Genomic DNA, 25,473 nt, shown 5'->3' on the forward strand with positions numbered 1-25,473 from the left:
CCAGGGATTGAAATAATTCACTGATGTCCTTAAGGAGAGACCAATAAGAAACGTGGGTGATGTCAAAAAATAGAGTTAAACTCTGTAAAATATTTGAAGGAATTTATTCTGAGCCAAATATGAGTGACCATGGCCTGTGACAGCCCTCAGGAGGTCTTGAACACATGTGCCCAGGGTAGGCGAGGTGCAGCTTGGCTTTATACATTTTAGGGAGACATAAGACATCAATCAAATACATTTGAGATGTACATTGGTTTGGTCTAAAAAGGGTGGGCCAACTTGAAGGGGGAGGGAACTTCCAACTTACAGGAAGATTTAAATATTTTCTGGTTGACAATTGGTTGAATTTATCTAAAGGTCTGGGATCAACAGAAAGGAATGTCTGGGTTAAGATAAAGGACTGTGGAGACCCAAGTTCTTACTTGCAGAGGAAGCCTTGAGGTACGTGGCTTTAGAGAAAATAGGCTGTAAAACGTTTCTTATCAGACTTAAAGCCTGTGTTGATGTTAATGCTGAAGACGTGTAATGAGGCCCGTGGGACCCCCACTTCCCATCGTGGCCCAAACTAGTCTCTCAGGTTACATTTTAAAAGAGCCTTGACTGAGGAGGAAGTCCATTCAGATGGTTAGGGGAGCGGGGAGGAGCTTAGAATTCTGTTTTTGGTTTACAGTGACAATTATAGTTGAAATGTGAAAGGTCCAGAGTAGCAGGAGCCACAGCAATGTCCAGAGGCCCTCTCTGCTTTGCACTCTGACAGTCTGTAAGACCCTGGAGAATGCAGACCCTGCCCGCTGCTCTGGCTCTCCCCTCCTGGCCACCCTCCACCCCACTGTCTTCTTTAGTTTCCTTCAGAGCAAGCACATGCAACCTGCAGCTCTTGGCCAGCCTGTGGTGTAGGACAGCTTTGAATGCAGCCCAACACAAATTCCTACACCTTCTTGAAACATTATGAGATTTTGTTGTTTTTTTTTAGCTTATCAGCTATCGTTAGTGTATTTTCTGTGTGGGTCAAGACAATCATTCTTCCAGTATGGCCCAGGGAAGCCAAAAGATTGGACACCCCTAATTTAGAGCATTTACCTGGACCTTTCCTTCGACTTGTGTGTTGGCTTGGTTATTTTCTGTCTCCCACGGTTGAATGAAATCTCTGGGAGTTTCCACGTCTCTGTTATCCACGTCTCACTCATAACATCTAGCACCGCATCAGGCGGCTACAGGGTGTTCCGCAAATACTCCCTGAGCTCGTTCATTCATCTCTTCAATTGTTCATTTCTTAATTCCATCTGTATTCAGTCGTACACTCTTTAATGAATGCCCGCTCTAGCCAGTGCATTAGAAGGAGCATTCTTAGTTGGCATGTGGGTATTAGAAATAAAACATTGTCTAAACTGAAAACTAGAAGCCGGAAGATGTTTCCGTTAATGATTTTGTGTCCACATTTAGATTCTGCAAAGAATGCCTGATGCATAGGGCATCAGCCCCAACGCAGAATTCTTCCTTTGGACAGACAACTCAAATAAAGTTCTCTTTGAAATGTTTGTTTCTGGATGAGTAGAGAACTCCGGATTGCAACAGCTGGTACTTGATGTAGAAATTTGTTCCCAAAATCACGGCTGTCGAGAGTGTAGAAATGAGAACACTCATGACAGCTGGTGGGTGGGAAAGTACAATGGTGTAGCTGCCTTGGAAAACAGTTTGTTCCTCAAAATGTCAAATGTAGAGTTCTCATATGGTCCAGTGATTCTACTCCTAGGTATACACCTAAGAGATAAAAATAGATGTCCCACCTAAATTTGTACGTGCATGTTCGTTCATAGCAGCTTTATTCATGACATCTAAAAGGGAGAGTCAACCCAACTGTTCATCTACTGATGAGTGGATAAACAGGAACTGGTGTAGCCATAGGATGGAATATGATTCAGCCATAAAGAAGAGCAAAGTAGTGGTAGATGCAACAACATAGGTAAACCTTGAAAATAGGATGCTGAGTGCAAGAAGCCAGCCAAAGATCAATATTGCACGATTCCCTTTATATAAAATGTCAGAATAGAAAAGGCTGACAGCATGAAACTAGTTAAAATAAGAAAACCAGATGGGCACAGTGGCTCAGGCCTGTAATCCCAACACTTTGGGAGGTTGAGGCAGGCAGATCACTTGAGGTCAGAAGTTCGAGACCAGCCTGGCCAACACAGTGAAACCACGTCTCTACTAAGAATACAAAACTTAGCTGGGCATGGTGGCAGGTGCCTGTAATCCCAGCTACTCAGGAGGCTGAGGCAGGAGAATTGCTTGCACCCAGGAGGCAGAGGTTGCAGTAAGCCGAAATTACGCCAATGCACTCCAGCCCAGGCAACAGAGAGAGACTCTGTCTAAAAAAAAAAAAAAAAAGAAAGAAAAGAAAGAAAAGAAGAACCATTAGATTTCAGAATATTAAATCAGTAATTTATAGATGATACGTCAACTTGGCAAAGGTCTTTGGTATGACACATAAAATGCCTGAAGTTTGGGAAACACCAAGATAAGGTTTAGGAAATTACATTAAGAATGTCAAATTATCTCAATGTTTGCTGTTTCCTTTTGTTTACATTTTGATTATTATTCTGACATGTGAGAGATACTAGGAAGCAAGCAGGTGTGACTTCAGCACCAGGCAAAAAACAGATGGCCACAGTTTACTTCTGGGACCCCTGCAAAGGTGGTGACTGTGTCCATGCCGTGTGAGCAAATTGGGATACAGAGTCCCCAAGTGTCGACATCTAAACCAAAAAGCCTTGACTCCGATTTCTGAGGAAATCTCCACCTTTATGTTTTCTGTGGGCTATTCTGGGCCCTTGGATGGTAACCACATTCCCTCATTGTGCGGCATTTAATTGGACATAGAATTCTTTTGTGGAAGTCTGGGTTTTGTAGTCTATTTTGATAAGCTCGTCTGGGAACTGCTAGGAATGTGTGTCTGTATATTGAAAATGATTACTGTAATTTTGCATTATATCCCACTGTGAGAGAAGGGAGGGTCAGACAACTCATTCAATTTACAAAAGGGAAAAAAGGAGGCTTCTTCAGCTGATGGTGGTTGAAACAAGCCTGTTGCATTTTGAGAGTTACTTGCTGGTATTTAGGGCAGATAATTTTGTCTCGGGCTATTTGTCAGGTTATAGTAAAAATAGGCAGTGAGTAGGCAACACTGCTGTTCTGGGGTTCGATTCAGCATGACACCTCATACATGGACACCCTCAGTGGCATTGTCAAATGACATTTATGAATAATCTACATAAGATTTCAACAGAGCCATTTTAACCGGGCATGCAGTTTTCCAGAAACAAATCCTTTAAGTCAGTGTTTCCTAAATATGTTAGATGTATCATTGGTGATTGGAACATGGTGTGCGGAATGGGATATAGAAACCTTCAGAACCTCCTGAGGGCTTTGGGTTTGGGTTTATAGCCCAGAATGGCAGAGATAGACATGCCCAACAAAGGGTCCTGGCACCTACCCGCGGAAGACATCACTAATCAATCCTAGCACGCCTCGCGCCTGAGCCCAGATTCCTTCTCAGGATCCAGCTCTCGAGAGAAGTCCCTATGAATTGATTTTCCACTGATGAATGTGGCGAAACCTACATCTTATTTACATGACAGTCTGTCGGGAGACCGGAAAAGTAGTAACAACTAGAACATGGTGACAATGAGGCACAAATTTGTACCAGATGGTTTTACACATTGAAAACAAACAAACACACACAACATAAACCTGCCTCAGTTTCTTTCTCCTAGCATCAGAATCCTACTATTAAGGGCAGCATTATGCCAGAGGCCATAAAATGCCAGCTCTTGGGACAAATACAGTCCTAACACTTGCCTTGTTTGACTAGCACACTACTTTATGGATTCCTGCTAGTGGCTAATGTTGAGCATTAGGACAAATACCTAATGCATGCGGGGCTTAAAAACCTAAATGACGGGTTGATAGGTCTAGTAAACCACCATAGCACATGTTTATCCATGTAACAAACCTGCACACTCTGCACATGTATTCTGGAACTTAAAGTAAAATTAAAAGAAAATGGATGGATTTTACCCAATACCTTGATTTCCTGCTTTCCTTGACATATCAGATGCTGTAGAAGGACAGAACCAGCATTCCCACAAGGGCATAATTAGGTCTCATGAAGTGGAGGCTGCCTCTTTTGAGTTAAATATGCTCATTCCAGTTTGCCTGGCTTTCAACATTCGCAGGTATATTACACCAGATGCAATGCCACATCACTTTTCTGGGCCTTTTAAGAATTTTTTTTCCTTGCTTACCTAGTCATAACAGTACATGATAAAGTGCCACTTCTGTTCAGGAGTCACAAGAACCTGTGAATAAATCACCTGTTTGTAGATTGAATTATATTACGGATGCACAAGATAAGAGGATAATGACATACATTCCTGTAACTGGTGTAATTTCACTGTAGCAGCGTGAGTGTGGGGAGCAGGAATTGTGTTTATAGCATATGCCCCGACAGTTCTTAATTGAGCATTATTTCTGTTGATAGCTTCAGTGCTTGCAGATAGACTTTTTGAGGCAGCCCAGAGAAAGGCTGGTATAGACAGGGATTTCATCCACCACTAACCTTGGTGGACCAAAGGCAGAGTCCAACAACACTAACTCCTTTTGTGACACTGAAGACATCGCTTGTGCACCAAGCATTTTCTCATAAAACTCATGGGCTTAGCTAGATCCTGAAGGCCTGGGTCCCTTGAGAAACACATACTAAGAGTGTGAATTTGGAAGTCCAGTCTTCTTTTGGCAAAAGGGAACATATTTGTATTTGCCAGGTCTGGTGAGCTTAGGTCTTTCAAAGTCCTTATTTTCCACTTTCTGCTTGTGGAGTAGGTGGTTTGGAGGCCACCGTTTGTTTTTACTTGTTCCCCTTTCCCTGTAACCACAGAGATAAACTTTTCCTATTTGCTGCTTTATGCATTGAGTTTATGACACCTATTTTTTTTTTAATTTTTGTGATTTCTATTCCTAATAGAAACTTTCCTAAATAATTTCCAAGGAAGTTTGGAAAATTCTGCAGACCTCTCTCTCTATGGTTTTCCCCTTGAAAATCTGTTTATCCTGCCAAAATGTTTTTCTTTTATGTGATTAATTTGCATGTAAACCCCAAGCATCTAAACTTGTGGCCCCAGCATCTGTGCTAATGGCACCTAACAAACAGAACTTCTCTCCAGCAGGTTCAGGGGGTGCAGCTAGAGCTGGAGCCAGAAGCTGAGCGGCACCATATGCTGGGCTTTCACCAGATAATCAACTCACAATCCTTTCTGGGGCACCGTCTGATGAATATGAAATGCTTGGATTTTTTCCTAAGCTAACAAAGGTTGGTGGTACTTTTCAAATCTCCCAAGTCAAGGGATAAAATGGTGAAATAAAGATAACATATAAATAAGCATATGCTAAACTTGGTATCAATCATCCTGGGCCTGGGATGCTCTGAAATTTTGAAAAGTGATATAGTTTGGCTGTGTCCCCACCCAAATCTCGCCTTGAATTGTACTCCCATAATTCCCACGTGTTGTGGGAGGGACCCAGTGGGAGATAATCTGAATCATGGGGGAGGTTTCCCCCATTACTATTCTCCTGGTAGTGAATGAGTCTCACGAGATCTGATGGTTTTATCAGGGGTTTTCGCTTCTGCATCTTCCTCATTTTCTCTTGCCGCCACCATGTAAGAAATGCCTTTTGCCTCCCGCCATGATTCTGAGACCTCCCCAGCCATGTGGAACTGTGAGTCCAATAAAACCTCTTTTTCTTCCCAGTCTCAGGTGTGTGTTTATTGGCAATGTGAAAACGGACTAATTACAAAACGGAACAATTTTCTTGGGATATATTTGTCTCTAAAGATCGAGTGAGGCATTATTGAACATATTTTGGGCAGGGCTCTTTCCTAGGGGAAAAGATCAACACTTCCTGGTTTTCTCATGAAGGTAGCCATCCAACGGAATCCCAAAATACTGCACTCTGCACTCTTGCCCTCTAGTGGGGGTGTGACAGGTCAAATGAGGGCAGGGTGTCAGGAAAGCCTGTTGTGAAGGTTTCTGCATATCCCAAATTAAAGTGAGCAGCAGTCACTTTTTGTAGTTCTATGATGAAAGCAGCCAGTGAATATGTTTGTCTCCCAGACCCCCAAGAGAACTGTTGGGAAAATATAATTAAAAATAAAATATCCTGCTAACCTAGAAAACCCACCCACAGAATTGGAAGAGAAAGAAAACGCTTGTATTATTAAATAAGCATTAGACCAGACTGTGATGCTCATCATAGGAAATCTGCAAAGAGACCGCAAAGACAGAAAGAAATCTCACCCTTTTGTACAGCCAGGCGGATACAACCTATTGCATACATTTTCTCAAGATAAATAATAATTGGTCCTCATGTGACATTTAACAGAATCTCTGGTCACACATAGTTCATCCTAAACTCCTGGGAATTCAGGTCACCTCCTATGTTTGCTGATTGTCTTTATCTAAAGGCAAAATAAATTTTTCCTAGCTATTCCAGGAGGCAGTTTGCAGCTTGGAACTAGGAGCTTACTGAAGTTAGGCTGCTACCCTCCTATGGAAGCTGGGAGAGAGGGGCGCTGGCTTCCTTCATTGTTATATTACCAAGTGATGACACTTCAGGTCCTTGAGAAAGACATGCGTCAGTGGTAAAGTTGGCAAAAGCCTTACCTAGATTTTTAATAAATTCATGTGCATCTCAAAGGAGCAGAGACAGAATTCAAAATTACAAGTTTGTTCATGTAAATGCTTTAAGAAAAAGGAAAGTCTGTATTTCTTTTTGCACTAGGAAAAATTCATATATAATTTTTTTATTTTTAATTTGTATTTTCCAGTATGGAACCCCAATTTGTCTACTAAGGACCATGTATTTTGTATGTATCTGTTTCCTCTGTTAAAGTGGATCTTCTTAGGGCAAGAATGTATCTTTATTTACTATGTATTCTCAGTGCTTTCTTTTTTTGTGTTGTTGTTGTCGTTGTTGTTTTTTGTTTTTGAGACGGAATTTCACTCTTGTTGTGCAGGCTGGAGTGCAATGGCACAATCTCAGCTCACAGCAACCTCTGCCTCTCAGGTTCAAGTGATTCTCCTACCTCAGTCTCCCAAGTAGCTGGGGTTACAGGCATGCACCACCACACCCGGCTAATTTTGTATTTTTAGTAGAGATGGGGTTTCCCCATGTTGGTCAGGCTGGTCTCGAACTCCCAACCTCAGGTGATCCACCCGCCTCGGCCTCCCAAAGTGCTGGGATTACCGGCGTGAGCCACTGCACCCAGCCTATTAGTGCTTTCTGCAGCTGCTTTGCCATATAAGCAAACCAGCAACAAGCACAGTTTGGTTTTTTAATGGATCAAATTTTAAATATTATTTTTAATTGACAAATAATAGTTATATATGTCTCTCTGTATACATACACACACACGCACACACACACATACATATAATGCAGTGTGATCTTTTGATATCTCTATGTACATTGAGGATTGATTCAGTCAAGTTAATTAGTATATCCTTCACCTCACATACTTATTCTTTTGTGGTGAGCACATTTAAAATCTACTCTTTCAGCAATACACACTATGTTATTATTAACTGTAGTCCTCATGTTGTACTATAGATCTCTAAAACTTATTTTTCCTGGTTAAATGAAACTTTGTATCCTTTCCCCACCCTGTGCCTCCATGCTGTGGTAACCATCATTCTACTCTCTACTTCCGTGAATTCAACATTTTTAGATTCCACGTGTAAGTGAGATAATGCAGTATTTGTCTTTCTACGTCTGGCTTATTTCACTTGACATAATGCCCCCCAGATGCATCTATGTTGTCATAAATGACATAATTTTCTTCTTTTTGAAGGCTGTGTGGATACCACATTTTTTTTACGCATTCATCTGTTGATAGGCATCCAAGTTGATTCCATATCTTGGCTACTGTAATTAGTGCTGCAATGAACATGGAAGTGCAGATAATTTGGAGGGAACTTCCATACTATTTTCCATAATGTCTAATTTACATTCCCACCAACAGCGTACAAGGATTCCCTTCTCTTGCCAAGGTTATTTGTTCCAGCAGAATACAAATTCAACAGAGTTGAGAGACAATCTATAGATTAGGAGAAAATCTTTGCAAAGCATAGATCTCATAAGGGGTTAATATCTAAAATATACAAGGAAATCAAACAACTCAATAGCAAGAAGACAATCTGGTTTAAAAATGTGAAAAATAAAACCTAAATAGGCATTTCTCCAAAGAAGACATACAATAGATAACAGGTATATGAAAAACTGTTCAACATCACTAATCATCAGGGAAATGCAAATTAAAACCTCAGTGAGATATTACTTTACACGTGTTAGAATGGATATTATTAAAAAGATGAACTATAACAAGTGTTGGTGAGGATGTGAACCAAAGGAGACCTCTATACACCACTGGTTGCAATGTAAATTAGTATAGCTATTATGAAAAACAGTTTGAAGAGTACCCAAAAAACTAAAAATAGAACTGCCATGCGATCTAGTAACCCCACTACTAGGCACGTATACAAAGGAATTGAAATCAGCATGTTGAAGAGATATCTGGATTCTCATGTTCATTGAAGAATTATTCACAATAACCAAGACATGAAATCAACCTAACCATCCATCAGTGGATGAATGCATAATGAAAAGGTGGTATATATGCATGATGAAGTACTATTCAGTGTTTAAAATGTAGAAAGTCTTGTCATTTGCAAAGACCTGATGACCTGGGAGGACTTTATGTTAAATTGATTGGCGAGGCCAAAAAGGCAAATGCTGCATAATCTCACTTAAACGTGGAATCTAAGTAAGTTGGACTCAGAAGTAGAGTGTAGTATGGTGCTTATCAGGGGCTGGAGTGAGGAATAGGGGCATGATTGGGGAAATGTTTGTCAAAAAATACATTTCAGTTACAAAGGAGGAATTTGTTTAAGAGATTTACTGTACAACATGGTGACAACAGTTAATTACAATGTATAATATACTTGAACATTGCTGAAAGAGTGGATTTTTAAGTGTTCTCATCACAAAAAAATTATGTGAGGTAATGCATATATTAATTACCTTGATTTAGTCATCGGACAATGTATACATATTTCAAAATACCATGTTGTATGCCGTTAATATATGTACTTTTTATTTGTCAACTAAAAGGGTGAAGTTTTTTTGATAAAAAGAACATTAATTTTGCATTTAGATGGCATGAGTATGAATCCCAGTTGTCTCTTACTAGCTCTGTACCCTTGGCTGAATGTAATTTGTTTCATTATAATAGAAAAACAGAGTACTTACCTTACAAAATTATTGTGAGGATTCAATGCATATAGTATGGATATAGTACAGAGCTTGATTCAGTGGCCCAGTCTCTGAGATCCATACCCGGTACATGGTAAATACTTGATTCAATGGATCAGGTTCTGAGAACTATACCCAGTACATGGTAAACATTCCATGCAGAGTAGCAAGTATTACCCTTACTCTATTTCCAGAGGTTACTTGAATTTAAGACAAAACCAAAAATATATGTGGGTGATGCCTCAGTATGAAGACTAAGCAATCACTTTTCAAAACTCTGTAATAAATACTAAATATTTGATTCCAATGAAAACTGGTTATTAAGTTTGTTTCTACCTGGTTCACATGGGTTTCTAAAGATTTGTGCCATTTCTTGTGTGTGGGTGAAAAACATGCCATTTGATTCTACAGCTTTTCTTCCTTTTCTTCTTTCATACGTAGATTCATAGATTCTTTATACATGGATTCTCAGATTGAAACTGGAATCGTGAAAATGGATTATAATTCATGGTCAGGCTTCCTTCCATTGAGACAGATTGATCTGGTGTCAAACTCAGTGTGGAAGGAGGTGGCCACATGGATTGAATTATTGATTCTCTTTTAAATAGAAAACAAAGCAATGAATGTTCTTATGGAAACCCTAGATGGAAAGAGGCTTTTTTCCAAAGAGTTTCTAGTTGCCACTATTGCCCTAGAGAGTAATGTAGCTGTGCTATTTATCAGAAAAATTATTAATCTTTTTCAGGATAATATGTGTGGACCATTCCGCAGTGTGCATGAAGTGGACAGGCATGACCCATCTGCCTTCACTGTCCATGCTCACATTACCTTCAGTTCTTTTCTTACATTAGAATGTTTTTCCTTGACCCTCTTGGAGGTCAGGAAGCTTTAGAGTTATCATATAGCTTGATGGTGGGCTTCTGACTCTGACATTTTTTTCTATGTGTCTATTTTCTTCCCATCCTCTGCACTGCATACATATTTAATGTTTGATACAATTAGGTCTCATTTCTATGTCAGGAAGTAAAATGTGCCCCTTTGGACCCAAAGTCTAACATTTTTCAGCTTTCTGTCCAGCCTCGCTGGGCTTACGTTTTCCGCCTTCTCCTGATGTACTTCCTAGCATGATTTGAAAGGATCCTCATTCTTCTCAATGAAGAAAACAAGACAACTTCCTCTCCTTTCCTCATCACTCCTTATTTCAAAGTCACAGAATGAAACAAGGTTAGAGAAAATAGCAGTGATGAATTAACACAGCAACTTGGAGCTATTGAACACCTTCTGAGCCAGGTACTGTGCTACCTACTGTACCTACAGCAGTAAGAAAAACAAGATTCTCATTTTCATAAGAATGAATGGGCCTTCTAAGGAATAAGAAAAATGAGAAATAAGCATGGATGTTTCAGATGGTAATAAATGATATTAAAATGATAAAGAGTAGCAATAGGTTGGGTAGTAAGCAATTTGAACAGGAGGACAATTTTGGCTTTGGCAGTTCTCAAGGAGCACCTCTGAGCAGTGGCATCTGAGCTGAGGTCTTGTATCATTTATGATGCTTTTGGCTGCAAGTAACAGAAAACTCACTCAAAATGACCTTAACAAAATAGGAAAAAATTAGATTGCCTCAACTAGTAAGAAATACTCTAGGGGCCTCTTCCAGGTTTGATTAATTCTATGATTCTGTGATGTTATTAAAAGTCCAGATTCTTTACTGCCTGCTGTCACTGTGTCCTCACCATTTCAGCTTGTTCCTCAGGCTGCAGCCATTCCAGCAAACATACATGATATGACACTCAAATGCATAAAGGAGAAAACTATTATGGTGTCATTTTTAAAGCTAGTAAACCTTTTCCAGAAACCCCTATGATCACTAGACTGAATCATGTCGTATCCTCATTCCTACACCCATCACCAGCAAGAACAAAGTATGTGGCAAGTGACGATAGATAGATTATCTGAATAAAATGCCAGTTATTTTAGAAAATAGTAAAGTGTATGCGTGTGTGTTGGGGCATATAAAAGTGGTCCTAGAATGAGCCAGTGCTAATATCCACTTCTAATGCAAATGATAAGACTCCTGGTTAGAGGAAGACCTGGAAGATTACTCCAAGCAGAGAGCAGCAATTGCAGAACCCTGTCATGCTTCCATTTCATCCTCCAATATGGCCCCCAGGAAAAACAGAGGGACATGGAAAGTGACCAGTAACCATGCCAGGTCGGTCAAATTGTAGCACCAATCACAGTTGCAATTCCAGATGTGGTATATTTGCTGGAACAGATGAACATTGCCTCAGATATATTAGACATTATATGGGAAACTAATTTGTTTAATACATTATTTTCTGGCCTAATCAAGAAAGAGGTTCAGAGACAGATTGTATTCATGTGGAAGAGACAATAACATACATTTATGGTTTTCACCCAGGGCTCATCATCTTCTCTGCTCTTTCTTATAATATCCTCATAATATAATTGAACTATCTAGGCATACCAAAGAACATCTTATTGATCCATTACTTTGATGATAAACTGGTTGAAGAGCATATTTAAAAGGTGGTAGTGGGACCAATGGAAGTTTAGAAGGGACAGTAGAAGAGGTGGAATATCTGTTTTAACCTTGAGATCAACTATAGTGACTAGGAATGTTCATCCCACTAACCTCTGCTTTCGAAGTGTGTCATCAACAATGAAGGTATACCATATGTCTGTAAGAGCTCCTCATTCTTCCAGTTGAATGGAAACGTGTATATCAGTGGCTCAGGGTGGACTATGTGCAACACAGAGGTGTGTCACTCTGATTTTCCTTCAACACAGGACTTGCTACGCAGGTGCAAGCAGTGTGGTTTGGTAGACCCTGCAGCTATAAACTCCTTCAAAGTTCAACTCAGTTTTCACCCTAAGGTACCATAAGAGGGAGCAAACGGGGCTCACTTTGTGGTAAGAAGTTTGGGTGTTACAGACATCACCTCCTACAAGGTATTCAAATCTGAAGCAAAGCACTTTGGGGTTTTTATGAGTAATGGATCCCTGCCACAGACTGAATGAGGATTTGTGTTCCCCCAAGTTCATATGCTGAAATCTTAAGCCCCAAGCTGGTGGTATGAGGAGGTAGGGTCATTGGGAGGTGATTAGGTCATGAGGGTGGAGACCTCATGAATGAGATTTGTGCCCTCAAAAGGGAGGCCCCAGAGAGCTCATTTACCCTCTGTCATTCAAGGACACAGAAAGAAGGCGCTGTCTGTGAATGGGGCAGTGGTCCCTCACGGACATGGGATGTGCTTGTACCTTGATCTTGGATATTCCAGCCTTCAGAACTGGGAGAAACAAGTTTTTGCCGTTTATAAACTACCAGACTATGGTATTTTTGTTACAGCAGCCCAAACAGACTAAGTCCCATCTCACATTTGGAAATAAAAGATGTTTAAGATTTGGGTGGTGGTGGTGTTTTTGTTTTGTTTTTGAGGGTGGGTGGTTAATGTTTTTACTCTTGGTAACTAATAAGTTCATCAAAATATGTCTATATCATTATACAGGGTCTCTACCATTTTAGGGGGTGTATTTTAGAAATTTTTCTTTTCCGGACTTTAAAAGAAGCCATCATTGTTAGTTGAACAGAAATGATGCTGAAAATAAAATGATTCACATTTTTTCAATTAAAAAATTCCTCAATATGTTAGTAACTAGCTTCATTAAACTTTTAGAGATTTATGCTAAATAGTCAAATATCTGCTGACAATATTTACTTTGTTAATTGAATTCAACATATCTATGTTATTTAAACATAAAGAAAATACATAAATTTAAGAATTCTCCTTCCTAAAGTGATGTTCAAAAGAGTTGTTTACTCAAATTGGACACAGATTAATTGCAAGGTGGTAATTCAGCAGGAAAAAAATGCTAAATCTAATTATGTGTTAAATTTCTTTTTAACTACCGAAGTTAGATAACTGCTATAAGATTTCAACTAGGCAGGATTGAGTGCTGGTAGTTGGTTGTTTCCAACTAATATGTCATCCCAAAGCAACACTTTATTGGCAGGTGGAAGAGCTATTTCAGAGGCAAAATCAAGGATGCTGGTGCTAGATTGGAAGTGAACAGTGGAGAAGATAAAGGCATTAGGGACAGCCCCCCAAGATTCTGGCTTGTACAGTGGAACATGTGGAGGTGCCAGTTACTGAGAAAGGAAACTCCAGTGGGATGGGGATTGGGTATCACAATTTTGTTTGGGAAGTTTGGGGTTTGGTGCTATTTTGAGACAGTCTCCTAACAATGTTAGGGTGGTCAGTAGATCCACAGCTCAGCAGAGAAGCCAGAGCTGAGCACGGAAATCTGCGTGAGAGAGAGATATATCTAGAATAACTGTTTGTCTGTGGCCATGAGGGTCCTCTGGGCAGCCCGTGAACAATGTGGTACTCTATAAGTAGATGGGTCATCCTGAGCCATGCTGGTCATGCCTCTGGGCTGCAGTTTCTTCATCTAGAGAATGACCATGTGGGACCTATTTTGGCTCATGACTCTGGAAAGAACTTTTCTTGGACATGGCAACTTTTTTTTAAAAAATAACTTTTAGTTTCAGGGGTACATATGCAGATTTGTTACATAGGTAAACTCATGTCATGGCAGTTTGTTGTACAGATTAAGAATAATGGCCTCCAGCTCCTCCACCCATGTTCCTGCAAAGGACATGATCTTGTTCTTTTTTAATGGCTGCGTAGTATTCCATGATGTGGATGTACACATTTTCCTTACCCAGTCTGCCATTCATGGGCATTTAGGTTGATTCGCTGTCTTTGCTATTGTGAATAGTGCTGCAATGAACATATGTGTGCATATGTCTTTATGGTAGAATGATTTTATTCCTTTGAGTATATACCTAGCAATGGAATTGCTGGGTCAAATGGTAGTTCTGTTTTTAGCTCTTTGAGAATCGCCACACTGCTTTCCACAATGGTTGAACTAATTTATGCTCCCAACAGCAGTGTATAAGCTTTCTCTTTTCTCTGCAACCTCACCAGCATCTGTTGTTTTTGATTTTTTAGTAATAGCCATTAACCATTCTGACTGGCATGAGATGGTATCTCACTGTGGTTTTGATTTGCATTTCTCTGATGATCAGTGATGTTGAGCTTTTTTTCATGTGCTTGTTGGCTGCATGTATGTGCTCTGAACACTGCCTGTTCATGTCCTTTGCCCAATTTTTTAATGATTTTATTTCTTATAAATTTGTTTAAGTTCCTTATAGATGCTGGATATTAGACCTTTGTCAGAGGCATAGTTTGCAAATATTTTCTCCCATTCTGTATGTTGTCTGTTTACTCTGTTGATAGTTTATTTTGCTATGCAGAAGCTCTTCACTTTAATTAGGTCCTATTTGTCAATTTTTGTTTTTGTTACAATTGCTTAGGTGTCTTTTTCATAATATCTTTTCAGTTCCTATGTCCAGAATGGCATTGCTTAGGTTTTCCTCCAGGGTTTTTACAGTTTTGGGTTTTACATTTAAGCCTTTAATCTATCTTGAGTTGATTATTTAATGTGCTGTAAGGAAGGGGTCCAGTTTTGATCTTCTGCATATGGCTAGTCAGTTATCCCAGCACCATTTATTGAATGGGGAGTCCTTTCGCCATTGCTTATTTTTGTTGGCTTTGCCAAAGATCAGATGGTTGTAGGTGTGAGGCCTTATTTCTGGGCTCTCTATTCTATTCTATTGGTTAATGTGTTTATTTTTGTGCCGGTACCATGCTGCTTTGTTACTGTAGTCTTACATTATAGTTTAAAGTCAGGTAACATAATGCCCCCAGCTTTGTTCTTTTTGCTTAGGATTGCCTTGGCTATTCAGGCTCTTTTTTTGGTTCCACATGAATCTTAAAAGAGCTTTTTCTAGTTCTGTAAAGAATGTCATTGGTGGATAGGAATAGCATTGAATCTGTAAATTGCTTTGGGCAGTATGAGACATTGTACTTTTTTCTCAGGAAGTTAGACTTGTTCATTCTCCTTCTCCCATGTACATAGATGCAACATTTTCTGAAGGCCCAGGAAAGAAGGTTATAAAATGTCTTATTTCCTCAACAGGAACATGTGAGATACAATGGGGCCTTAACTTATCTAACTCTTAACCTGCTAATTAGGCAGCTCCCTCAGGCCTGAAGACAAAGACCATAAGGAAAACGCTTTTCATCACTTTTGTTCTGCAAATTACAGTTTCAAGGAGGAAAAAAAAACTCATTTTCAAAGCCTTTGTTGAACACTTTGCCTTCTAGAATTTTAATCTGCCAGGAAATCCTACTGTTTGATGGTTTTCAAGGATCCTGTTTATGGTTGACATAAAACTATTTTTAGTACCATATGGCCAACATTTATGCATTGTCAAAAATGGCTCAAGCATAAAATTTGATGCACCAGAGATTTGATTTATGGAGGACTGAATACATCTGGTAAGGAACACACACACTCACACACACATAACACTCATACACACTCACACAAACATGAGATTATGTGATTCCATAAAATTATGCTTGCAGTTTGACTAGTTATAACTGATTAGAACTAAAGGCTTTTAAAAAATCACGTTAGATACAAGTCCTGTTGGTCTGGTTGTTTTGGTGTCTAGAAAATCAGAGCAATTCTGGTTTCATAAAATCTCATTGTGGGTTTTTGCCTGTGTGTCGTTTCTGTGGACACATCTCAAGAGTTCACTCTTTCCCCCAAAGGTTTCCAACAATCATGAATTTGTATTTGTGAGTGGGAAGAAAATGAAGAGCAAAATGGACAGGATTGTGGACTTCACATCCAGCACCCCCGCTCTTCTCGGTTCAAGGTGACCATCTGGGTGCCCAGAATCCCCCTGCAGATTGAGGGCTCGGACAGGTCACTGAGCCAGATCCAGGGCTGGAGGATCTCTGTGGCCTCCAACAGATGGTGAGGAAGCAGAGAGAGGACTGTGGATCTGATGCTCCTGGAGCCCAGAAATCTTTGTAAAGGTGGTAAAACCAACCCTCAGGGCCTAGGCCCCTGGGAAGCAACCTGTCGTGCTTGACAATGGTCTGGGCTTGGGGATCAGATGGATTCGATTTTGTCACCCATTAGTGGTGAGAGAGGCCAGAGAGTGTCGGTGAGGACAGGGGCTTGGGAGTCAGACGCTACCCATCACTCGCAATTTGACTTGAAAAAAATTACTGAAATTCTCTGAGCCTCATATTTCTTATCAGAAAATAGGAATAATCATATTACTGACCTGATAGTGTTGTTGTTAACATTACACAAAATGATACATCTAAATAATGCACATAAACTTATCTAATTCTTAACCTGCTAATTAGGCAGCTCCCTCAGAAGCCTGGAGCACAAGCCTGACATTTAGGAAGAGCTTGATGCCTTTCATTCCCCGTTTCCCAGCTGTGTTTTTCTTAGATTAGCCATTTCTTTCCTACTTGCAAAAGTCAACACAAGTTTCCTGAGTGCCTTGCAAGGTGAGAAGTAGACACTGCGGTTGGCCTGTCTGGGGCTTTATTTTGGTGCTGCCACTTGCAGTTCAGTGAGCCTAGATGAGTAGTTCAACTCCACATTTATCAGTGTCCACATTTACACATTGGGAATAAAAGTAGTGCTTCGTCTTTCTGTTGTAAGAATTCATAAATTCGTACACATACAATTAATGAGCCCATGTTGATATATTATCAAGCTTTTTTTGTTATTACCTAATGTATTTAAAAAAAATTTTTTTTTTTTTGAGACACAGTTTCACTCTTGTCGCTCAGGCTGGAGTGCAGTGGCACGATCTCGGCTCACGGCAACCTCAAGCAATTCTCCTGCCTCAGCCTCCAGAGTAGCTGGGATTACAGGCACGCACCACCACGCCTGGCTAATTTTTGTATTTTTGGTAGAAACGGGGTTTCACCATGTTGGCCAGGCTTGTCTTGAACTCCTGACCTCAGGTGATTCGCCTGCCTCGGCCTCCCAAAGTGCTGGAATTACAGGCATAAGCCACCGAGGCCAGCCTGTGCTTTTCACACTAACTAAAACAAAAGGTAGTTACAGGATCCTGCCCGTGATATCCCATGACATTTAGTTTTTATGTCTCCTTGGGCTCTTCCTGTCTGCGATTGTTTCTGACTTGCCTCTTTGATGAATTCACAATATTGAATGGTACTGATGAGTTATTTTCTAAAGGTTCTTCTGTTGGAATTTGTCGGGTAGGTGTGCCAGTGTGTGTATGCATTCATGTGTGTTAAGCCACAAACCATCCAGACGGCACAGGGGAAGGTTGTGGGAAGCATAAACAAACTTTACCTACATCCTCTTGTAAGTTCCTTCATCTAGCTGCTACCATAAATGTCACAAGGTGATATATGGCAAAGGTAACCAACAAACAACCCCAGGGTCTCTCTCCCCCATAAAAACCCCTCATTCTGTAAGCTCAGGGGTGTCTCCTTTGTCTGTAGTGGAGCAGGCGGCAGGTTCAATAAACTTACTCACCTGACTTTGGGTCTATTATTCCTTTCTCTCAGCTGACTTTACACCTCCCTGGTTCAAGCGATTCTCCTGCCTCAGCCTCCCGAATAGCTGGGACTACATGTGCATGCCACTGAGAGGTGAAGCCAGCTGGACTTCCGGGGTCGAGTGGGGACTTGGAGAGCTTTTCTGTCTTACAAGAGGATTGTAAAATGCACCAATCAGCAGGATCCTAAACGTAGCCAATCTCAGGGAGGATTGAGAAAAGGGCACTCTGACAGGACAAAAACGGAACATGAGTGGGGACAAATAAGGGAATAAAAGCTGGTCACCCCAGCCAGAAGCGGCAACCCATTCGGGTCCCCTTCCACACTGTGGAAGCTTTGTTCTTTCGCTCTTCACAATAAACCTTGCTACTGCTCACTCTTTGGGCCCGTGCCATCTTAAAGAGCTGTAACACTGACTGCGAAGGTCTGCGGCTTCATTCTGCACTCACTGGAAACAGCCAACTTGGGACACACCACCATGCCTGGCTAATTTGTTTGTATTTTCAGTAGAGATGGGGTTTCAGCGTGTTAGCCAGGATGGTCTTGATCTCCTAACCTCATGATCCGCCCACCTCAGCCTCCCAAAGTGCTGGGATTACAGGCGTGAGTCACTATGCCTGGCGAACACGTACATTTTCAACAGAAGAGCAAGAGACTATAGACCCAGAATACAGCGGCAGATAGGAGCCTGCTGTGCAGGAGTCAAATAACTTAATTCTTAGCACAATCCTGTAAGATGAATTCTGTTATCATCCCACTCTCTAGATAAAGGATTCAAGGCACCAAGAGTTTAGTTCATGAGCAGTAAGAGATTTGGGCCCAAGTGGTTTCGTGTGAAAGCTTCTGCTTGGCATAATTTTTTGATAGCCAGATGGTAAATATTTTAGAATATTAGTGTTCAAATAGTCTGTGTACAACTAATGCTTCTCCTGTTGTAATGTAAAAGCAGCCATAGCCAATGTATACAAGAATAGCTGTCGACTTAAATGCGCATCAATGATAGATTGGATAAAGACAATGTGATACATATACATTATGGCATACTATGCAGCCGTGAAAAACAATGAGATCATATCCTTTGCAGGAACATGGATGGAGCTGGAGGTCATTATCCTCAGCAAACAAACACAGGAACAGAAAACCAAATATTGCATGTTTTCGCTTATAAGTGGGAGCTAAATGATGAGAACACATGGATACATAGAGGGGAACAGCACACACTGGGGCCTGTTGGAGGGTGGAGGGTGGGAGGGGGGAGAGGATCAGAAAAAATAAATAATGGGCAGTAGGCTTAGTAACTGGGTGATAAAATAATCTATATAACAAACCCCCATGTTTACCTATGTAACAAACCTGCACGTGTAACCCTGAACTTAAAAGTTAAGGAAAAAGATTGAGGTGTGTACGTGTTCTAATAAAACTTTACTTGTAAAAACTGGTGAAGGCCAGAATCTGGGCTGTCACATGGGGCAGGAAGAGATAAGGACTGAGGAAAGGAGGAAGAAGTCAAGACAGAGAAATAAGGGAGGAATGTGAATAAGTTCCAAAGATGTATTTCAAGCATTTTTAGTATTTTTTTTCTTAACTTGCTCCTCCAGCAACAATTTATGTTTGTTTATTTATTTATTTTTAGACTAGTCAAGTGGAGTAGTGGAAGAAGGGAAAGAGTAGAACAAGGAGGTTGATCTGTAACTGACTGTGAACAGTCGATTGAGATAACTCACTACCTTAGGACCAGCCCAGCAGGAATTTTTTAACTGGGGCAGGACGGTGAGAGCAGAGTTGTATTTTGTCAATCTTTAGCATCATAAGCTCAGAGAAAACATTTCTGTAGAGAAGTAAATGGCCCCAAAGAATGAAGATGTTGGAATTTGGAACCATTTCAAGCTAATGAATAGTGATTTCTTTTTTCAGGGTTTTTTTTTGTTTGTTTTTTTTGTTTTTTTTTTTTGAGACAGAATCTTGCTTTGTTACCCAGGCTGCAGTGCAGTAGTGTGATCTTGGCTCACTGCAACCTCCGCATCCTGGGTTCAAAAGATTCTCGTTTCTTAGCCCCCCAAGTAGCTGAGATTACAGGCATGTACCACTGCGCCTGGCTGATTTTTTTTTTTTTTTTTTTTTTTTTTTGTATTTTTGGTATAGACGGGTTTCACTGTGTTGGCCAGGCTGGTCTCAAACTCCTGGCCTCAGGTCATCTGCCCACCTCGGCCTCCCAAATTGCTGGGATTAGAGGTGTGAGCCACCGCTCCTGGCTGTTTTGTCTTTTAAATCATCAACAACGATTTAATAGTCAATTGGTGAATGCTTCCTCAATCACTGGCTGAAAGGTGGGTGACTCTGTCTCCCAATCCTCTTTTGCATTTGCAAAATTGCGGCAGGGAAGAGGCTTGGGAAGTAAACTCATTTGCCTCCTCCCCACTGGATTAGCAAACAATGTCTCCATCTTCCCTGTGAAAATATCGGGTAGATTGGAGGCAAGGGTAACCGGCACATTTCACGGAGGAGAAAGCTGTGACCCATCCAGTTTGGATAAATGCCCTGTGGTTGGCGGGTCCAAAGCTCACAGGCATAGTTTGATATTTTAAACCCAAATTCCTAAATATATTTGTCCTTTTGCCAAAGCTGAACCTTAAATACATTTAATTTGGCCTGAAAAACATTATTTTTTTTTGAGACGGAGTCTCGCTCTGTCACCCAGGCTGGAGTGCAATAGTGCAATCTCAGCTCACTACAAGCTCCGCCTCCCGGGTTCAAGCCGTTCTCCTGCCTCTGCCTCCCGAGTAGCTGGAACTACAGGTGCCCGCCACCACGCCCGGCTAATGTCTTTTTGCACTTTTAGTAGAGACGGGGTTTCACCGTGTTAGCCAGGATGGTCTCGATCTCCTGACCTCGTGATCTGCCTGCCTCAGACTCCCAAAGTGCTGGGATTACAGGCTTAAGCCACCGAACCCTGCCAAAAAAACATTTTTATAATAGAAAATTCAGCTGTTTATTTTTTTTTAAGATCTCACTTAAAAGGCTAGATTTCTGTTGACAAATCAGGAGAGCTGGCATTCAGGGTGTTAGAGTTGTGACCACCAAGGTGAGGCTGGGGATGAAATATGAGGAGTGGGAAGACCATGGGGCTCCGAGCTTGTTTTCAAGGCTGTTTCTTTTAGAAACTGCTCTCATGTGTTTACTTAGTCCAAACACTCCATCAAGAAACAAGGTGGCCCAGATTAGAACAGTGTACTTGCAGCTTCTTGGTTGCTAACATTGCCACAAAACAAATTACAGCAACAAAAATTTCCTTTTATAATAGCACATCCATAACTGCTATTGCAGAGAGTCTATAACGAGAGGCATGGTATAAATACCCTGGGGCCGTGGAAGAGATAGATGAAGAAGAAAATAAAAAAAGCTTTCCAAACGCTATCATAAATAAGTGATTTTTGTTGTTGTTGTTGTTTTGCTCTGACTTTAGAAATAGTTATCAGCTCACGAAATCAAGCATTTTTGAGACAATGAATGTCTCAGCATGGGGGCTAATGAGAGAACAGATAACTGCCTGGGGCTGAATATCTGATTTTTCAGGGAGAAGAAAAGCTGAAATGAGGGGATAAAGTGCCTATTCTGTTGTGTAAACAGAAAGTGAATTAGAGAGGAACATGTTTGTATCCTATAAAGTCTAACAGCCACTTAAGTGGATGGTATTATTTGAGAAGACAGAGTTTGCTGCTAATGGCCACTCCGCTCATCTCCCAGCTTGGCAGCTGCTTAGTCTTAAAAAGCTGCGAAAGAACAGGAACAGAGTCCTGCTTAGTGAGTGGACTGAGCACGGGGGTGATTCTGATGCTCTGTGGGAGACAGCGGGTGATCGGGAATAGCCCATGGTTAGAAATCGAGTATATAGGAATCGATGATAGTAACTAATGTTTTTCCAAGGGCTGATGACATACCAGAGACAACCCCAAACAGGCATTTTGCAGGAATCAACTAAATGTTTAAAACAGTCCTACTGATGCAGGATTTTTATTGGCCCCTTTGCTGGACTCGTAGCAGGGGGCACCCCATCTGCTTAGCCTGCCGTGCTAGCCCCTGGTGGGAGGGAGCATGTGAGCGAGTGAGTGTGGGGTCCGGCTGGCCGCCTGGAGTGCTGACACAGGAGCAAGCTACATGTGGGGCCCATGACCAGACAGGGCATGTCACCCGCAGGGGAAGGTGGCAGGGCCCAGGCAGGGGTGGTCACCACCCTGAAGCCGCAGAGCGGGTATTACAGTGTGCACAGCACTTTTAGTTCCACTGCCTTCCTGCAGCTCGACAAATGGTGTCGTGTTAGCAGCTCAGCCAGCCTCTTGCCCTGCTCTGGCCTGTGGCTCTGGGACTGGTGTGGCTCCAGGGCCAGCTATGTACCCCCACGGCTGCTTCTGTTGCATGGGGCAGCTGCCCTCTACTGGTGAGGGCAAAGGGCCAGCGTTACAGTCTTTCTGGGTACCCACGTTCCCTGGGTCCCAAGCTCTTGTCCAGCGTCCAAGAAGAATGAAGTCATGCTGACAATTGAAGGGCAGTAAAGGTGGAGAATTTTATTGAGTAACGAAACAGCTCTCAGCAGAGAAGGAGCAGGAAGGTCGGGTCATCTCTCCTGAAGTCAGGTCATCTCTCTCAGTGTGTCTGAATCTGGAGCTTTTACAGGCACAGGATAGGGGAGTGTGTGCTGACTGACTTGCGAGTATGCAAAAAAGGTTAAAACAAAGCCACCAGTCAGAGGTGGACAGAGTGTAAAGACAATTAGGGTAGGTATATGTAAAATAGGTGAAGGGTGGGGATCAATCAAAGGAAAGCACGCCAAACAGGAAGACGGGTTCTCAATCCAGTCTGTGAACTTGACTTGTAGCTTGGCCTTCAGACTTTAAACTGTCTTTGTCTTGAAGGTGGGGTTTCACCGGGAACCTGTCCCTGTCTGCCTAGGATTTTTTTATTGGCCCCTTGCTGGACTCGTAGCAGGGGGCTACTGCCTCTGTCTCCTGCCTCTGTCACTACAAGGTGAATTCTGTAATAATCCCATGCTCTAGAGAAAGAATTCAAGGCACACAAAGTTTATGCCATGAGTTTTAAAAGATTTAGGCCCCAGCAGTTTGGTATCAATGCTTATGCTTGGCATAGTTTTTTAGTGGAAGGCCAGAAAATAATTTTAGAGTATTACTGACCAGATGATCTCTCTCACAACTATCACCTCTGCTGTTACAGCACAGAAGCAGCCACAGACGATGTGTAAAGAAATGAATGTGAATGTTTTCTGATAAAACTTTATTTGTAAAACCTGGTGGGAACCAGGAGCTAGTCTGTGTACCTTAGCTTGCTAGCACCTCTTCTAAACCCACTCTGTTCTGCCTCTCAGAAGCATGCTATTCCAGGAAAAGTGGCTGCAATTACAGGGTCCTGGGCCTTCAGGAACTTGTCCTATATCTTGCTGTGATGTCTCTCTGTCTATTGCTCTTTCTTTGGCCTTGATTCTTAAACTAGAAACAGAAGCTAACATATGCCACTTTTCCTCAAATTTTTTCTGAAGTTGTTGTCTTTTTACAGGATTTCATGTGAGGAGAGGTCAGTGAATACACGAGGAAGGATGCCTCTGAGAGCACATAGTTAGAGGAACTAGGAACTTGCCTTGTAGGATTTGTCTGATGAGGGGGAGGTAAAAGATTATATTTGCATTTCTAAAGGGCTAAGTAGGAAGCTGGGAAAAGGGAAGGAGGAGAAAAGAAGATAAAATAATAAAACAATTATTTCCTAGTAAATTAGGGGTTCTCGGTTACAAAATGAACTAGGTTTGTTTCAATCTGTAGCTCAAACCATTGGTTCCCAAGCTGTTTTTGCACAGTGGAATTACCAAGAGCTCTTAAAACATGTCTGTTCCTGGCTCCGACCCTCTAACATTCTGGCTTAATTGCTAGGACCTGAACCTGGTCATTAGGCAATTTAGAAGGTCTCCCAGGTGATTCTAATCTTCAGCACAGTTGGGGAACCACTGACATAGACTCTTCATCTTATAACAGCCTGTTGGGGGTTTGTGGCTTCTGCTTGGGGGAAGGCAGGGAGAAGGGAAGAGACAATGCCTTTGCCTTCTGAGTTTTGAGCAGTTCCAGTGCCCAGAAAACAGCACCCTAGTACTTGACAAATAGACAGATTGGTGAGTGAATAGGTGGATGTGTCAGAGGCATTTGAACCAGAGCGACTCCATCTTGAACATGAGCTGGGTAAAATGAGGCTGAGACTCTCTGGGCTGCATTCCCAGGAGGTGAGGCATTCTAAGTCACAGGATGAGATAGGAGGTTGGCACAAACCTCCTATCTCATCCTGTGCATTAAAGAAGCTGGCCAAATCCCACCAAAACCAAGATGGCAAGGATGTGACCTCTGTTTGTCCTCACTGCTCATTATAGGCCAATTATAATATATTAGCATACTAAAAGACACTCCCATCAGCACCATAACAGTTTACAAATGCCGTGGCAACATCAGGAAGTTACGCGATATGGTCTAAAAAGGGGAGGAAACTTCAGTTCTGGGAATTGTCCACCGCTTTCCCGGAAAGTTCATAAATAATACCCTGCTCTTATCATGGCATAAATCAGAGGAAAGTAAACAGACCAAGACAATCTTTGTAAAATTTCTGTAATTGTTAAGTGTGATTGAACAACAGCATAATACTCTCCTAACCGATTCCCACAGGTGCATGCATTGAGCCGAGGGCTGGGAGAGCACTTTGTTGGGAGCCCTAGTTAAGGGGTTCACGGTGCTTGTGAGGAGCAGAGATGCATGAGCCTCCTCGCTGACTTTTCAGGTCCTCTCGCCGCTCTCGGACTCCATCCTGGCTGAGAAGACGGTGATCGTCCTGGATGACCGAGTCACCATCGCGGAGCTGGGAGTGCAGCTCGTAGCTGGCATGTCTCTCTCCCTGCAGCCACACCGAGCAGACAAAAGGGCCATCGTCTCCACAGCCGCTGCCCTGGATGTTCTTCAGTCCCCACAACAGGTGAGTGTCGCAGGGGCCCAGCGTCCCTGGTCAGTGGAGACAACTTCTCTCTCAGTTAGCACATCCTGTGAAGGAGAGCAGGAGTCCTCATGCCTAGAACTGGGGATTCTTGAAGCTTCTTGCTTCTTATCCAGGCTGCCCTGTCTCTGAGGAAAGTATTCAGTGGCTTAGACACATTTCCTCTTATGTGCTTTTCCACACCCACCACATCCCCATACACCATTTGCTTTACCCTGGGCTTATCTGTGCCAGGCACAGCCTGCTGCTAGACCGTGACCAAAGGATCACGTTTTCACTTTTCTAGAATAAATTATATTTGATATCTGAAAATTCGATTTCAGCAATGTAAACAAATAGAGCTTGCGAACCCCGAATATCAGAGACAGGTCTCAGTCAATTTAGGAAGTTCATTTTGCCAAGGTTAAGGATGCACCTGTGACACAGCCTAAGGCAGTCCTGACAGCATGTACCCAAGATAGCCGGGGTCTACAGCTCGTTTTTATGCGTTTTCGGAAGATACGAGACATCCCTCAGTACACGTAAGATTTACATTGGTTCCATCTGGAAGGGCAGGGCAACTGCAAGGTTGGGGGAG

Source organism: Papio anubis, chromosome 9 (genome assembly GCF_008728515.1).
Source record: "Papio anubis isolate 15944 chromosome 9, Panubis1.0, whole genome shotgun sequence".
Classification (NCBI taxonomy): Eukaryota; Metazoa; Chordata; class Mammalia; order Primates; family Cercopithecidae; genus Papio; species Papio anubis.